This window comes from Tupaia chinensis, unplaced genomic scaffold (genome assembly GCF_000334495.1).
Source record: "Tupaia chinensis unplaced genomic scaffold, TupChi_1.0 Scaffold000115_1, whole genome shotgun sequence".
Classification (NCBI taxonomy): Eukaryota; Metazoa; Chordata; class Mammalia; order Scandentia; family Tupaiidae; genus Tupaia; species Tupaia belangeri.
This window is the reverse complement of record NW_006159579.1, coordinates 7556967-7573336: the sequence shown is the minus strand read 5'-3', so window position 1 is coordinate 7573336 and position 16370 is coordinate 7556967. Positions and strand designations below refer to the sequence as shown.

Genomic DNA, 16370 nt, shown 5'->3' with positions numbered 1-16370 from the left:
CTGCTAGTTAGGACTGCTAACCTGGGTGGTTACTAGTCAGGATCCAGCTGGCTACTAGTTAGAACTGGTAACCAGGTCACATACTAGTCAGGACTAATTGGGTTACTAGTTAGGACAACCTGACCCAAAGTTTGTTTTCCTTTATTCTCAGGTCATTACCTGTTCCAAAGAAGTCATCTTAAGTTATAGCAGGTAAGGACATTGGTGTATTTGATCTATGGGAGATGGTGATAGTAGCTAGTTGTTGGTAGTTAGGACTAGTGACCAATCTGGTTACTAGTTAGGACTAGTAACCAGGTCAGTTACTCATTAGGGCCAACTCATTTACTAGTTATTACCAAGTTAGTTCTAACTACTTGAAACTACTATACTAAGTTAGTTGCTAATTATTTTTTTCGCACAGGAAAAAAAGTTAAATTAATTTCAACATTAATGTGAATAATTAAAACTGTCTTAGATGATAGAAGAAAAAATACTACCAAAAAGTATCAGTGTCCATTACATTACATTATATAATTTATATACTTAATATGATACCATTTAAATTATTCTATCTGTGCTTCATTTAGATTAATTTTTGAAATAAGATCAAGTGGAATATTAATCTCGTTTAGCCAGATAAAGGAAGTTGCTATTGAAGTTAATATAGCAAGCATAGAAATCTGATTCCAGTGTAGATAGAATTCTTCTATTTAGTCTTATGCTTCTCCTTCATTGTTTTCATAGATATTCCCTTGTTACTAGTGAAATCCACCTCCAGATAGAGCCAATTTTACAGAAATTTAATGAGTCGCCAAAACCATTTAAATGAAAAAAATTCATGTGACTTGCTTTTTTTCAATATTTCTTGATAGCCGTGGTCTCATACTGAGCCTGCAAAATCTTCAAGTCATGACTATATTCATAGCAGAGCAAGAAAAATGAACATGTTGTGTTAATTCCTCATGTCCGTCAAGTGCTATGGGGATGACACATATGGGTCTCAATGATGCCTACATATTCAGTGTATTGTCTTACAGTAGGGGCACTATGAACTAGGGGAATTTAGCACTTTTATTATGAGTGGTAACCTTGCCCTTTGCCTGGGGAGAAAATCATCTTGTCTCTCAAGATCATGCACTTTGAATCCAACACTGAGATATGTCCTAGCTAAAGAGCAACAGAACCTTGCATTAGGGATACTCAAGAATGTGCAGACACACTCAGGGCTTATGGGTGATCGTCTTTCTCTGTGCTCACAATATTGACTTCTCTGTATTCACAATATTGACATTTGAGGATAATAAAGCACATAAGTTGTCAAAAATGTTCTATGAACACACAGGTAGCAAATAGTATGTACAGAATGGGAACTCAAGTCTCTGACTAAAATTCATGGACTATTTTGCCACAAAATAACTGCCTCATGATGTTTTTTGTTAATTTCCTATAAAACTAAGGGAGATTAAACTCCTACGAGTAAGAAAGATTTTACTCTTTAGGATATTATTTACAATGTCCTACAAAAATGTTGAAATGTCTCAATCATTCTGACTGTCCTTATCTGGTATTTAGGCATCATAATATTCCCTTTGCATTAGTTCATTACATTTAAATTCTATTTTAAGCTCAAAATTTAAGGAATAGGCATCAACTGAACCCTCAAGATTGCTGAAATCTGAACAGAACTTATAATACCTGTAAGAAACAACAACAACAACAAAATCTTCAGACCACAATCTTACAAGCTGATGTCTACAAAATTTTTTCCTCTTTAATTTTACAGGAATACAATACTTTTAGTGACTTTTTTTTTGAGAGATTTTTGCTATAGGGTGTGTGTGCTCACCAGAAAGACAGAGAGACAGAGAGATAGAAAGTGAGAAATCACCCCCCCCCAGGGGGGAGGACCACACCACAATCCCTTCTCCTCCATTCTTCTCTCAGGATCTTGGGCACACATGCACATGCGCTCGGCGTGAGTTTAAGCAGCCTGGTCTGGGACTCTAACTGCTGTCGACTACGTGGGAGTTCAGCAACATAGCCATGACGCTAACTGCTGGTTCTGTGACTTTTGATCAATATTCACATCTGAACAATCTAAAAACTTCAACAACAGATAAGGGCTGGTAAAATTCACTTTATTTTCATGTATTGCACAGTTTCTCTGTTGGCTCTCACATATCTGAATTTTGAAATGTAAAGTTTCCCTGTAAGAATTAGAAATGAAATTTAATGATATCTAAATAACAATAAAGGAAAAAAAACACATGGCAATTACTCCTTGCCCAGTCCATCCTACTCCCTCGGTTTCTTTCTCTAGTCACAAAGATATCAAGGAAAAATTGAAAGTGTAAACCAAAGCAATAAAATTTGTAAAGACTTTTTTTCTAAAATGACATTTTAGTTCAGGACAGCAGAGAAGGATTTTAATGCAGAAGTAATTAAGGAATGAATTATTAAAAAATTAGAGATCAGTTGCTTTGTTTTACATTGGGATTTTTTTGTTGTTTTTGTTTTTACTTTTGACTTGTGTGCTTATGTATATTGAATATTAATCCTTTATCAGATATATAGTTACAAGTATTTCCTCTTAGCCCATAGGCTGCCTTCTCATTTTATTAATTGTTTCCTTTGCTGTGCAGAAGCTTTTTGGTTTGAAATGATAATTTATTTCTCATCCTAGTAATGCTAATTTTTAGCTCAGAAATTACATTTTTTTCCTTTAATTTTGCTTTTTGTCTGATAGTATTTTCTATCTTCATACTCATTGAGATGTTTTCTCTATTTTTCCAAATGTACTTTTCATTAATTCTGAGAACATAATTACAATAGCTTTTCTTTTTTTTTTATTATAGTAGCTTTTCAAAAAAATTCAAAGTTTATTTCTTTTGTGAGAGTGAGAGGCAGAGAGAAAGAAAGAAGCACCCTCAGCAGGGTCTTTTGCTGTCATTATCCGCCACTGTATTGCCACCCTAGCATTCTCAGTCAGCAGGATCATGGGTGCATGTGTTTAACATGTACCGGTCAACCAGGGGAACTGAACCTTTGATCTTCCATATGGATCTGGAATTTCTTTCACAGAGTGTTTCTCCTGTGCCACTGAGCTGGCCTTATAATAACCTATAAAGTCTTTACTTTTTGTTGTTTTTTTAGTTTATTAGAGAGTACATTCACTTGTCAGAGAGAGCAGAAAGGAAAAGTGAGAAGGTAGTCTCCATGGAGGTTGGTCACATTGCAATTCTTTCTCCTCCATTTTTCTTGTTGGGATTTTGGGCATGCATACACAAATGCCCAGCTTGTTCCTCAAGTCACCAAGTCCAGGACTTGAACTGTGTAGTTGACCATGTGGAATCCAGCCACCTTAACTACCATGCCATGAGCTGGTCCTTAGTCTTTTTCTGCTAAATCTGATATCAGGCACACATTAGTCAAATTCTATTGAATCGACTTGATTTCTTCTCTTTCCTTTCTCCTCCTTCTCCTCCTCTTTTTCCTCCTTCTTCTTCTTTTTCTTCTTCTTCTTTTTATATGATTTACACCCTTCTGTTTGGTTTGTTTTTTTGGTTTTGAGTTTTGCATGACTACTCATTTTTTTGTTTAAAGGTGAATACTATAGGCTGTATATCATCATGATTTGAATACTATTATGTTTGGGACCAGCAGTTGGTGTAATGGCTATGTCGCTGGACTCCCACATAGTCGACTGCGATTTGGGTCCTGGACCCGGTGGCTTAAACTCACACCGGGTGAGTGTGCGTGCATGCCCAAGATCCCGAGAGGAGAATGGAGGAGAAGGGATTGTGGTGTGGCCATCCCCCTGGGGGGGGGGGCGGTGATTTCTCGCTTTCTTTCTCTCTGTCTCTCTCTGTCTTTCTGGCGAGCACACACGCCCTATAGCAAAAACCTCTCCAAAAAAAAAAAAAGAAAGTGAATAGTATCATGTTGTTCTGAGGACTAAACTGTACATATACATACACACATATAGCAGATAGTTACTTTGCAGGTTCTTAAACTGCAAATTTTATGTCTCCTGTAATGAGCAGCAGCTATTATTTCTGCTCAATTCTTTGAGTTCCCAGCAGTTGCATTTTTAGCTTTGCTTTCTTTGGGTCTCCACTTTACCTGTATACTTTAGCTGTCAGCCAAGGAATTGGACAGAGTTTACACTTAGATTTTTGGATTCACTCTTTCTGTGATTCCCTGCTTTTAATGTTCATCCCACATAAATTTCCAACTTGCTTTGCCAGCTTCAAACTCTCTATTCTTTCACTTCAGGCTAGTAAGATTTTAGCATATTGCCACTTCAGCATGCACTCAGTTAAAAATTCAACAACTCTTATCCAGTGTAGTTCTATCTTTGAAAAGTAGAAAATTATTTTGTTTCTGCTGATGTTTTCACTGACCTCTGAGGTTTCCAATGTGTATGTGTGGTTTAATGGCCAGAAAGGTATGCAGGAAGAGTTTATACTTAGATAGAAGATCTCACCCTCTTTGCAACTCTTGTTTCCAGGAATTCTCTACTAAATATTCAGCCACTTTGTCTTCCTTGAACTCTGATTTTTCACACACTTAAACCAGTAAGGCTGTGATTGTTCACTGTTGGAAAACTTCACAAAAAAACATAGCCTTAATAAAGAAATTTATTTCTCTGTCATATGTAAATATTTAGAAGTTGGCTCTCAGGCTTGTATGTATTTAAATATATTTAAATCAACAGAATGTTAATACCATACAATGAACTACTTGAGAGCTCACAATCTGGCCTTAAATAAGTCTAGATTTGATTCTGATCCTGATATTTATCATCCATGTGATTTTGACTAAATTTTAGTATCCTATTCTATAAAATGAACATTATGTTGGGTCAGTGGAAAAGTCATGATGCATTTTTGAATAGAAAAACAGAAAAATACATTACAACTTTTCCAATGACCCAATTTTTTTTCTTCTTTTTCTTTTCTTTTCTTTCTTTCTTTTTTTTTTTTTTTAGAGTTTTTTGCTACAGGGCACATGCGCTCACCAGAAAGAGAGAGACAGAATGCCAGAAATCACCCCCCAGGGGGGATGGCCTCACTGCAGTCCCTTTTCCTCCATTCTCCTCTCAGGATCTTGGGCATGCGCACGCACTCACCTGGTGTGAGTTTAAGCCACTGGGTCCAGGACTCAAATCGCGTTGACTACATGGGAGTCCAGCGACATAGCCATTAGGCTAACTCCTGGTCCCCAATGACCCAATATTATCATGAAGTTCATTGGGCTGTTGAGAGAATAAAATAACAATACTTAGAGAAAAAGACAAAGTTATAACATGGTTTGCATAAATTAAATGTCAATTTGATATTAGCAGTAAAATGAAATTGCTATGAAAAACAATAAAAACATCTAGATATTTATTGTGCTTTAGCTACATCTTCTATAACAATATAATTTTATATTTGTTTTATGTTCCATGTTAAATGATTTCAAACATTGTTAAATTGTTTTATTTAATGTCAGGAAAATCATACAACTAATAAACTATGAATATGTATATTAATATACATATATTAAACTATGTATACATGTATATTAATATACATATACATATAATTATTTGGTTTCAAAGATTTTCTGAGTTTTCTAGCCAGGAAACATGAAGGAGGTCTGTCATAATAAGGTTTGTAAAGCATCAAGTCAGACAACTAGAAATACAAAATTTATACAAAAAATATAGAGAATGATGGCTAAGTTTGTACCTATCTTGAGTTTTTCCTCATGCTTGATCTGTGTTTTCCAGGATTTCCCAAGAAACATGAATAAGAACAGGGAATTACCACTTGAGACAATAAGAAATGCATGAATCAAAGGTAGAAGTTAATATATAGAGTGGATTTAGTTACCTGACTCCATTTCATTGAGTTTGTGTCTGAAAGAGAGGAAACTGTTATGTAACTTTCTGTAATTACCTTGAAGTTATAGGCTGGAGCTGCAAGAGGGTTGAGAAGGAAGATGAACTGCATTGCCTTGGCATAGTGCAGGTTAGGAAGGACTTGGGAGGTGGTAAGGAATATCAGAATAAAGGGAAGAGAGGAGAAGTCAGCAAGGAAGAGCTGGAAGTGGAGTCCTGGTTGTGACCTAGCTGTTGTTCAGCTTTGATTAGCTGCAGTTGCCAGATTCATATTCCTGCAGGGATGATAGACTTGGGTCAGTGAACCAGGATTCCTATGCCAGTATACTCTGAAGCTTGCAAATACTCATTTGCTTCTTGTTTAAGGATGAAAGTACTAGACATTGTAAGACATGGTTGGGTATCAGCCAAACTTTTTTCTAAATATTCCCTTAGCATGATCCCATAATTCCTTTTCTGTCAATTACTTAGGTTGTACCATATGTCTATGCCCTCTGCCACACTAGTAGGGATCCGAGATTTGAAAGAGAAGAGGAAAGTCTCTCCTGTTCCATTTACCACATTAGATCTCTGATTTTGCTAGTCCCATTGCCTGTGAATTGACTTTGATCTCTGTCCTATTGATTTTTATTAAAATTTTTAGAGTAACACAGAATGTACCATCACTTTTAGCATCTCTAATCTTTATTTTCTTTGGTGTCTTCAATAGCTGACCCTTCTTCAAAACTAACTCAGGGACTGGATGGTGACAATGGGAAGGTTCTAGGTTCACATCCAGAGACCTTCCTGAGTATGCCAGACACACTCATGACCATGATCCAGGGTTGACTGAAGCTGGTTGTATACTGTGGTGTCAAGTCCCTGTTAAGAGTACTGCCTCTTTCTCTCATGAAACAAATAAATAAACTTAAAAATGTACTAATGTATATAAAACAGTAACAAATCCTGTTAGCTCTATATTCGAAATGCATTGTAATCCATCCGGTCACATTCCTCCTTTTCATTGCTACCACCCTGGTCCACCATTATCTCCTTTTCTTTCTTTCCTTCCTTTTTCTTTACATTTATTTATTTACATTAATTTACTATACATCATTATACCTGGATAACTGCAGAAGCATCTTTACTAATCTCTCTCCTTCCAGCCTTGCCCTTATTAACCCAAGGAAGATGATAAAAGCATAACTCATATCTTTCTGCTCCTCTGCTCAAAATTTTCAGATTGTTTAATATCTTATTCAAGTTAAATTACAAAGCCTTTAATCACCTGCAAGATCCTGTGATCTGGCACCTCCTTAGCAACTTGACTTCATCTTCTACTTCTCTTTCCCACAGCATTCTCTACTCCAAGAATGCTGGCCTTTTTAGAAGTCCTGCAAGTACACCCTGGCCTAAGGATGTTCATTTGCAGTACTCCTTTTTGAGTGCCTCTGTTCTATAATGGTAACATAATAATATAATTAAGAATTTTTTAAAAAAAGTCTTCCTTTATGGCTTCTAAGTAGTGTTCAGTATTAGAGACTAAACTGAGTTGAAAGTATTATCCAAGAAGATCCTAAATTGCTATGTACCAAAGAAAGACTGGTAGTCCTTGGGGCCAGCAAATGGCATAGTGGTATGTCACTGGACTCCCACATAGTCGACTGCAGTTCAAGTACTGGACCCAGTTTCTTAAAACTCATGCCAGGCATGTGTGCATGTATGCCCAACAACCCAAGAGGAGAATGGAGGAGAAGGGATTGTGGTATGGCCATCCCTCCAGGGGGTTATTTATTGCTTTCTGTCTCTCTGTCTCTCCAGTAAGTGCATGCATCCTATAGCAAAAATATTTCTAAGAAAATTAAAAATAAGAAAGACAGGTAGCCCTTGCAATGTCAGGTACCACATTAAAGTCCTTCACCCTACCAAACACTGCCTCTCTCTCCCTGATTTCTTTTTCTGTACTTTATATATGACCCAGGTTTCCATGATTCAGGTCAGCAAGTTACTTTGGATATGATATTTTAGTAAATACTGGGACATATATTTCACTCTGAGAGCACGCACAATCTTATTGGGGAAACCAAATAGAACAAATATGGATAAATTTCGTATCATACAAGAAGAACCAAAACAGAGATATGTCCTTGTTATATCCTAACCACAGGGTATAGAGATTCATCCTTATTTGAGAAGGGGATGCCGGGAAAGTTTCTAGAGGAGATGAAAGAAAGAAGTTCTGACTGCAAAGTAAGGGAGGGGGTGGAGGAAGGTAGAAAGGCATTTGTCATAGACTGGACGGTATGTATGATTCTTGTCAAGTGTTTAAAATAGTCAGAGGTTTGAGGTTATAAGAAAAAGACCTACAGGTACAGGTCTCGTCTTGTTCAGGAAACTGGAACAAAAGCCAAGGAAGGCTTCTAATCAAGGGAGTTAGTGGTCAAATTCTTATGGAGTAGGCTCACTCTACTTATTAGGGAGTGAGTTATTAATAAGTATTTAAGGGGGTTACAGATCAATGTTGCAACAGTGAAATCTGGTGCCAATATAATTTTTCTGCCTTTTTGACTAGAAAAAATATTCTTTTTTACTCTATATTTCAACAGTTTGTCAGTTATGACTGTTTTCATCTATAGACACAGACACTGATTTTTCTTCAGTGCAAAGGATTTTTTTTCCTTCTCATTTTTTCAGTTTTTTGAAAATCAAAATCCAGATTGCTAGGCTACTCATAGATAATAGCACAGAAGGAGAAGGCTTTCAAAGATACTTACTTGTCTGTGCCTAAAGTGGCCACCACGATTAGTCAATTTACCCTATTAGATGTGTCCAGTCTCCCCCGACCCCAACCACACCAAGTCACAAAGCCACCATACTTGCTGCTAGAGCTGAGCCCAAGGAAGATTTAACAACTAAGGCCATCAATTCCCTTAAACCTGATTTTCAGGGGTTGCCAATCTTTCTATTACTGTAATTGCTGGCTAAATGAACTATAATTGTATTAAGAGGTAACTCTAAAATATGTATGTGCTCTCTGCTAATTCTCAGAATTTGTAAGGCAAGGGGATTGATTTGTTGTGCTTGGAAGTACCATTAGGAGATGCTCTCTCTGGTGTTTGTCATTTTCTTTGTATTCTGGGGAAAGTAAAGGCCAGATGCCCAAGAGTTTGAGAGACAGACCTGCATGAATTGCTGTAAATCCCAAGATTCTTATGGTATAATTGGTCATAGCAGTGATTCCCCAATATCAAAGATCAAGTCAGAATCCTCTTTAGTCCTGGACATAAAAAGAGAGTAAGATTAAAGTTCATATTCTAATAATCTTCCATGCTAAGAGCTATGCTGGAGTTTTGCAAATATGTATGTTTTTTCCTTTCAAAAACTCCTGCAGTAGAGCCATTAGGTGGCATGGTGGTAAAGGGGCTCTACTCCCACATGGTCAACCATGGTTTGACTCCTGAACCCAGAGGCTGGAAAATCATGATGGGCATGTGTGCATGTAGGCTCAAAATTCTAGAAGAATGGAAGAAAAGGGACTGTGGAGTGGCCATCCTCCCTGGGGGGTGATATCTCACTTTTCCTCTCACTGTCTCTCTGGATATTGCATATGTTCTATGAGGGAAAAAAAAATCTCCTTCAGTATGATTATGTTCAGTTTAAAAATTGTTAAATAAGACTTAAGGATGATAAATGGCTTTCCAATACTTGCTTGCCGACAATCAAGAAAATGGAAGGTCCGATCCTGATTTCTAGTCCGTAGCTACTGGAGATCTATTTCTAGTATCATAAAAGGTGTTTTTTCAACTACCTTCAGATCTGACTAAGGCCAGAGACAGTGGTATAGGATTATGTTGGGGCAAATGTTTGATGGAAAATGAAGAAATTCTATTTTTAAAAGGCTTCTGTGTAGACATTTGTCTACTAATTTGAATAATTAAATATATCAAATAACCCACAATGTCCATCTCTGGGGCCACCTGCATCTTTGATAAAGCCCAGAATTGAGGTTTGGGAATTCTTAACTTCTTATTATGGCTGGCCATTGGACATCCTCACTCCTCCCTTTAATTGAAATAATGATACTCATTTCCTTACTTGCAAAGCAAAAGGGAATACAGTAGGCTATACTATGCTGGGGTGGGGGAATAAACCTCAATAGATGAGTCATGGTGAATAATAACACAGTAGACCTAACGTAGTTCCTGTCTTCAAGGAACTATAAATCTAATGGGTGAGACACAGTACCAATAAATAGAAACAGAAAACTCTGACTTAAATTTGCTTCATATGGTATGAAGATAGCTACCATCCAACATCTATGCACCCTTCCTTCCTTAATAGCAAAATCATAATTTCTTATCAATAGTGTACCCAGCTAAAATCATGCATTTTCCTACATTCCGTACCACAAGATTTGATCATATGACTAAGCTCTGGTGAGTAAGATGATATGTAATACTAATAGGGTGGCTGATTAACTAAAGTGGACTCATGAAAATGGCTCCTACTGCCCATAAAGTAGAGGTGATAGGTAGAATTAAAGCAGCCATTTTAAACTTTGAGGTGACCTTGAAGGTGGACATCATTTACAAGTATCTAGAACTTCTAAGTACTTATATAAGTTGCTTAGAGAAGTTACTCTTATCCCAAATCCCTTTGCCTACTTCTAAGTTGATCCGAAGCTGCAATAGATGACTGAATAGTTCAAGTGATTACACATCTCTCCTTATCACTAGAGAGGGGCTACATGGCTTAGTCTTCCCAGAGCAGGAAAGTCCTAGGAAAAAGATAACTCTCATCCAATTAGGGATAGGAGTCATTGGGTAAATAACTCAGCTCTACTCCTCCCTAAATGAGACCATTCTAGATGTAGTCTGTAGATCCTTCCAGAGGGCATCCATTTGTTCATTGCTGTATCCTTCATTGACTTCTCCCAGGACAGCTTCACTCTTCCAGCTGCCTGTCTTGTCTTTCTAGAGTACCTTTCTGAACAAATCAACTCTAGTCAAGCTTCCAGAGGAACCTAAACTATAATAATACAGAATTAGCACTGGCTTTGGGTTGGCCAAGTGACTTCCTATTTGCCAAATCTAGTTACTTGACTTTGACCTTCTTCTTCCTCATTCTTTCTGTCATGCTTGACGGCATAATCTTTCCTTCTCTGTTGAAATTCTTGTTTCTCTTGACTTTTGCTATCACCTTCATGGAGTCTTTACCTACTTTAGACCTTTGCCATGTCAGCCTTCCAGGTGTTCCATCTTTGAGGTCTCTTCATTCCAATGCTACACACACACACACACACACACACACACACACACATTTTGACATCCACTGAGCCAATAAACACCTTAATTCTTCTTCCACAACTCTATCTTTCCTTTCCAGAATAGTATTCAAGGGTTAGATAATTGGTTTGCTTTTCCTTAAAGGTGACTTACTCCTTCCTTCCATGAACATATGACCCTGGTATTTTTTGTCCCTAGTATCTTTCTTTCAGTATCTGTTTATACTGATCCAAAATTTAACTATTCCGAATGGTTCACCTCATCTATTGTGTCCTCCAGGATAACTTTATATTCTCCAGTAGGATGTGATATGTACGACTTGTCATCATGCTGTTTTCTGTACCTGTTAACCATTTTTAAATATCCTTTTGACCCTGACTGATCCCTTGGTAAATATTTGTTGAAAAGGATTAGTATTGAATTTATTTTTAGTAAAATCTTTTTTGTATCCATTTTTCTAGATAGTTTCTTTTCCATAACATTTCCATTATTTGAATTTCAAAATGACATATAAGGAATTCATATTTTATTATGTTAAAAGATGTAATAGTTTTGAAATAGCAGCACAAGAAATCCTTTCATTAGTTTTTCTAGAGTATATCCCACTTTCATGTAGATACATATGTAAAGTACTTCACATGCACCTCTTTTTAATTTTTATTTAGTTTCAACTCAAAACACACAAACTTCTAGAGATATCTCTGCCTCATCCATGAAATAAAATATGGAGTGAACCTGATAGATGGCAGAAAACAGATTTAGTGTTCACAAAACATTTATATTAAAAAGTTTATTTAAATGTTCCAAATCTTCAGATAGCCTGTAGAGACTGGAATCTTCTGTGCCAGTTTTAAACTGAGTAAACGTATGTTATTTTCCATTTCAGTGTGTATTTCTGGATTCTTTAAGAATTATAATTATCAGGACCAGCAGATGGCATAATTGTTACATTGTCAGACTTCCATGTAGTTGACTGTGGTTTGAGTCCTGGACCCAGAGGCGTCAAACTCATGCATGTGTGTGTACATGCCCAAAATTCCAAGAGAAGGGTGGAGGAGAGGAGATTGTGATGTGGTCGGACTCTCTGGAGAGGTTATTTCTTGCTTACTGTCTCTCTGTCTCTCCAGCAAGTGCATGTGCCCCAAAACAAAATTTTGTCAAAAAAGAAAAAAGAATTATAATTATTAAACCCAAGGATATCTAGGAAAATGCATTATCGATCACAGAAATTAATGTTCTTTCAATATGATCTTTCTGCTCCTATGTAGCATATAGCTTCAAATGAAAACATATTTAATATCCTAGTTCTGGGATTGACCCTTACTTTGAAATATTGTGGATTATTTTCTGACACATGGTCCTGGTAAAATTAAACACTATATCCCTTGGTCACTGGTTCTCTAAGGAATGCAGAATATTCCCTCTTCTGGTATTATGTCTTCTTGCCTTCCTCCCCTGCAGGAGGTGCAGTGTTGGATGTTTATGTTCAGTGAAAGGAGTTCTTATTGCTCTAAATGGGCATAAGGGAAAATTAAAAATGAAGATGAGTCAGTCAAGGCAGTTGAAGAGCTCTGCCATTTTGTATGGATACATGTAACTTGAGGTTCAATAGTTAAAGACAAGAATCCTCTAAACTTTGAGTTAGCCCCTTTGTTTGATATATTTAGCTATGTGTAATAATTGTGTGTGTACGTTGCATTGGAATGAAGAGACCTCAAAGATGGAACACCTGGAAGGCTGACATGGCAATGGTCTAAAGTAGGTAAAGACTCCATGAATATATAGGTGATAGCAGAAGTCAAGAGAAACCAGAATTTCAACAGAGAAGGAAAGATTATGTCCATCAAGCGGGTCAGAAAACAATGAAGGAAATAGGATAAAAATAGAGATGGTTCAGGAGAACTTTCTTTTTATTCTGATCCAGATAGTTCTGGAGGATGAATTGTACTCAGAGACCTCCTCTCTTCATTCCACCCCCAGCACGGATGGGGGAAAGGAAGTTACAGTGCTGCACACCTGTGTTAGTTATTGGCAGAGGGTTACCTCTAGGAAAAGAAGTATGAACTCCAAGGCATCTGAACAAGGCAGCCTTCACTGGCTATGGAAAATATTCTGGAAAAGGTATAAGTTATTAGTAGTCAGTAGTTAAAAAGTAAAAGCACCAGTCAGGTAGAGGGGAACTAGGTAGAGAATCAACATCATCTGACACAACAAGGTATTGCTGAAATACTCTGGGCAGAGTGAGCTCTTACAGGCCTTTTACTGAAGTTCAATAAAGGGTTGTTGTAATTATTACTATTGGGTCTTCAGAAAAGTCATGACATATTTTTCTATATTTTCTATGTAAAATGCATCGTGACTTTTCAAACAATCCAGTATTATCATTAATTATAGTGTCTTTCAAAAAATTTATGTTAGTCATCATTGAGTAAAAATTATTTACCTGCTCAAATGTTTAGTGTTTGGGATAGTAAATTAAGGCAAAGATAGTAAGCTCAGAATACTTGACCATGTAAAGCACTACTGTTTTAGCCAATTGGTTCTAAATTTTGTATTCTAAAAACAAGTAAGAAGTAGCATGACCAGAGATAGCATCTTCCTTATAGCTCTGAGACAGGTACCAGCAGCAGCTGTAACTTAAAACAACCCACAGGACATGTGTATCTCTATTCCTTGCAGAAAAGCAGTCTCAGAACACAACTCTGACTACAGACCGGCCCGTTAATGTTATAAGAATATATTAGACCCTCAGGAAAGTCATGACACATTTTTGCATAGAAAATCATAGAAAAATATCTCATGACTTTTCTGATGACCCAATATATTTAAGCAAATTTGAATTCATACCAGGAACACTCAAATCACCTTTGATGACAAGGAGAATATGGAGGCTGCCCACCAATACATATTCTAAAGAGACAGATGTCAGTTTGGGTCCTCTCAAATTTAGCCCTGGTTGAAGAGAGAAAGTGAAACAATTAAAACCACAACAAAACAAAGCTTCTGTTCTTAGGAAAGATGATTTAATTATATTCAGTTAGCAGAGTGCTTATCAAAGTATGTTGGCCATACCAATGTGGTACATGAACAGGGATAAATATCAGTTAGGACTAAATTAACTACTAGTAACAGAAAATATAATTTAAAAATTGCTTAGGACCAGCCATTGGTGTAGTGGTTAAAATGTCCAGATCCTACTGGAGTTCCAGATCCTGCTGCTTGAAAAAATGCCAGGCATGTGTGTGGCTCACCCAAAATCCTAAAAGGAGAGAGAAGTGGAGGAGAAAGGAATGACCATACGGAGTGACCATACTCCATGGGAGGTACTTTCTTTTTTCTATTTTTTTTTTACAGCTAATTAAGTCATTTTTTGCACATTTAGTGGGAGGTACTTTCTCACTTTCTCTCTCTTTCATTTCCCTTACCTCTGTCTCTCTCTGGCAAGAACACATACCCTCTGGGAAATAGAAAACAAAAAAACAGTTGCTAAACAAGTTAGGAGTTCTTTTAATTTTTTTTTTTTTTTGCATCATATTCAGAAGTCCTACTCTGTATACATTTCTGCTTAACTATCTTTAAAAAAAAGGTTTAATTTAATTGAGAAATGAAGATTGTATATACTCATCATGTATAGCATGGTATTTTGATTGCTTCTCGGCCTTTTGGCTAAGATCAAGTGTAGCATGATATTTTGAAATATATATACATTATGGAATGGCTAAATGGAACCAATTAATATGTATTAGCTCACTTTTAAAAAAAATTATTTTATTTAGCTTTATTTAATTCTTTACTTATTTTAATTTCACTAGAGAGGAAGAGAGGAAGAAGGAAAGTGAGAAAGCAAGCTGCCAGGTCCTGGAATCAAAGTGTGGTTGGCCATGAGTGAGTCTAGCATTACTTTTTTTTGTGGAGAGAGCACTCAAAATTCACTCATAGCAATTTTTAAGAATACAACACATTGTTATTATTGTCACTCTGTTATAGAACAATAGAGCTCTTGAAGTTAATCCTCCTATCTAACTGAGTATGGCTTTCAACCTAATGCTGGTTGCCCCACTAACCCAAAACGGCCACTTCACTTTTAATGTTGTGCCTATTTTTAGGGAAAGGTAAAAGAAGGCAGGAAAAAGTGTGTATCAGCTTCCATGTCCTCCCTTTTAGAGTTTTCCAAGGAGCACCTATGAGTAACTTGTCCTTATTCTTTTTCTAAAATTTATTTACTTCCATGAGCAAGAGAGACAGAGAAAGGGTGATAGAGAGAAAGAGACAGAGCACCCCAACAGATCCTGATGCCCTATCCCACCCCAGCCTTCAGTCTGCCCCAGATCATGGGTACATAGCCAGGAAAATCTCCAGACTCAAATCTAGAACCTTATACCTTATGATGTGAAATTACCTCACAGAGCATTTCATTTCACCATTGCTCCACCTATCTGGCCTCAACTTAATTCTTCCTTTTAAAAAAATGTATGTATACACACACATATCTATGTATAGACATAGATATGTATATGATATACATATGTATAGATATGAGTGTGTATGTACCCTTTTTTCTATTTTTTTTTTACAGCTAATTAAGTCATTTTTTGCACATTTAGTGGGAGGTACTTTCTCACTTTCTCTCTCTTTCATTTCCCTTACCTCTGTCTCTCTCTGGCAAGAACACATACCCTCTGGGAAATAGAAAACAAAAAAACAGTTGCTAAACAAGTTAGGAGTTCTTTTAATTTTTTTTTTTTTTTGCATCATATTCAGAAGTCCTACTCTGTATACATTTCTGCTTAACTATCTTTAAAAAAAAGGTTTAATTTAATTGAGAAATGAAGATTGTATATACTCATCATGTATAGCATGGTATTTTGATTGCTTCTCGGCCTTTTGGCTAAGATCAAGTGTAGCATGATATTTTGAAATATATATACATTATGGAATGGCTAAATGGAACCAATTAATATGTATTAGCTCACTTTTAAAAAAAATTATTTTATTTAGCTTTATTTAATTCTTTACTTATTTTAATTTCACTAGAGAGGACGAGAGGAAGAAGGAAAGTGAGAAAGCAAGCTGCCAGGTCCTGGAATCAAAGTGTGGTTGGCCATGAGTGAGTCTAGCATTACTTTTTTTTGTGGAGAGAGCACTCAAAATTCACTCATAGCAATTTTTAAGAATACAACACATTGTTATTATTGTCACTCTGTTATAGAACAATAGAGCTCTTGAAGTTAATCCTC

The 16370-nt window shown here is 36.5% G+C and overlaps 2 pseudogenes; both read left to right on the top strand.

Moving 5' to 3' along the window:
- The first annotated feature begins 14779 nt into the window (after nt 1-14779).
- On the top strand, nt 14780-14866 carry LOC114007028 (uncharacterized; annotated as a pseudogene).
- A 1135-nt stretch (nt 14867-16001) lies between these two features.
- LOC114007039 (uncharacterized) lies at nt 16002-16088 on the top strand (annotated as a pseudogene).
- The last annotated feature ends 282 nt before the right edge of the window (nt 16089-16370 follow it).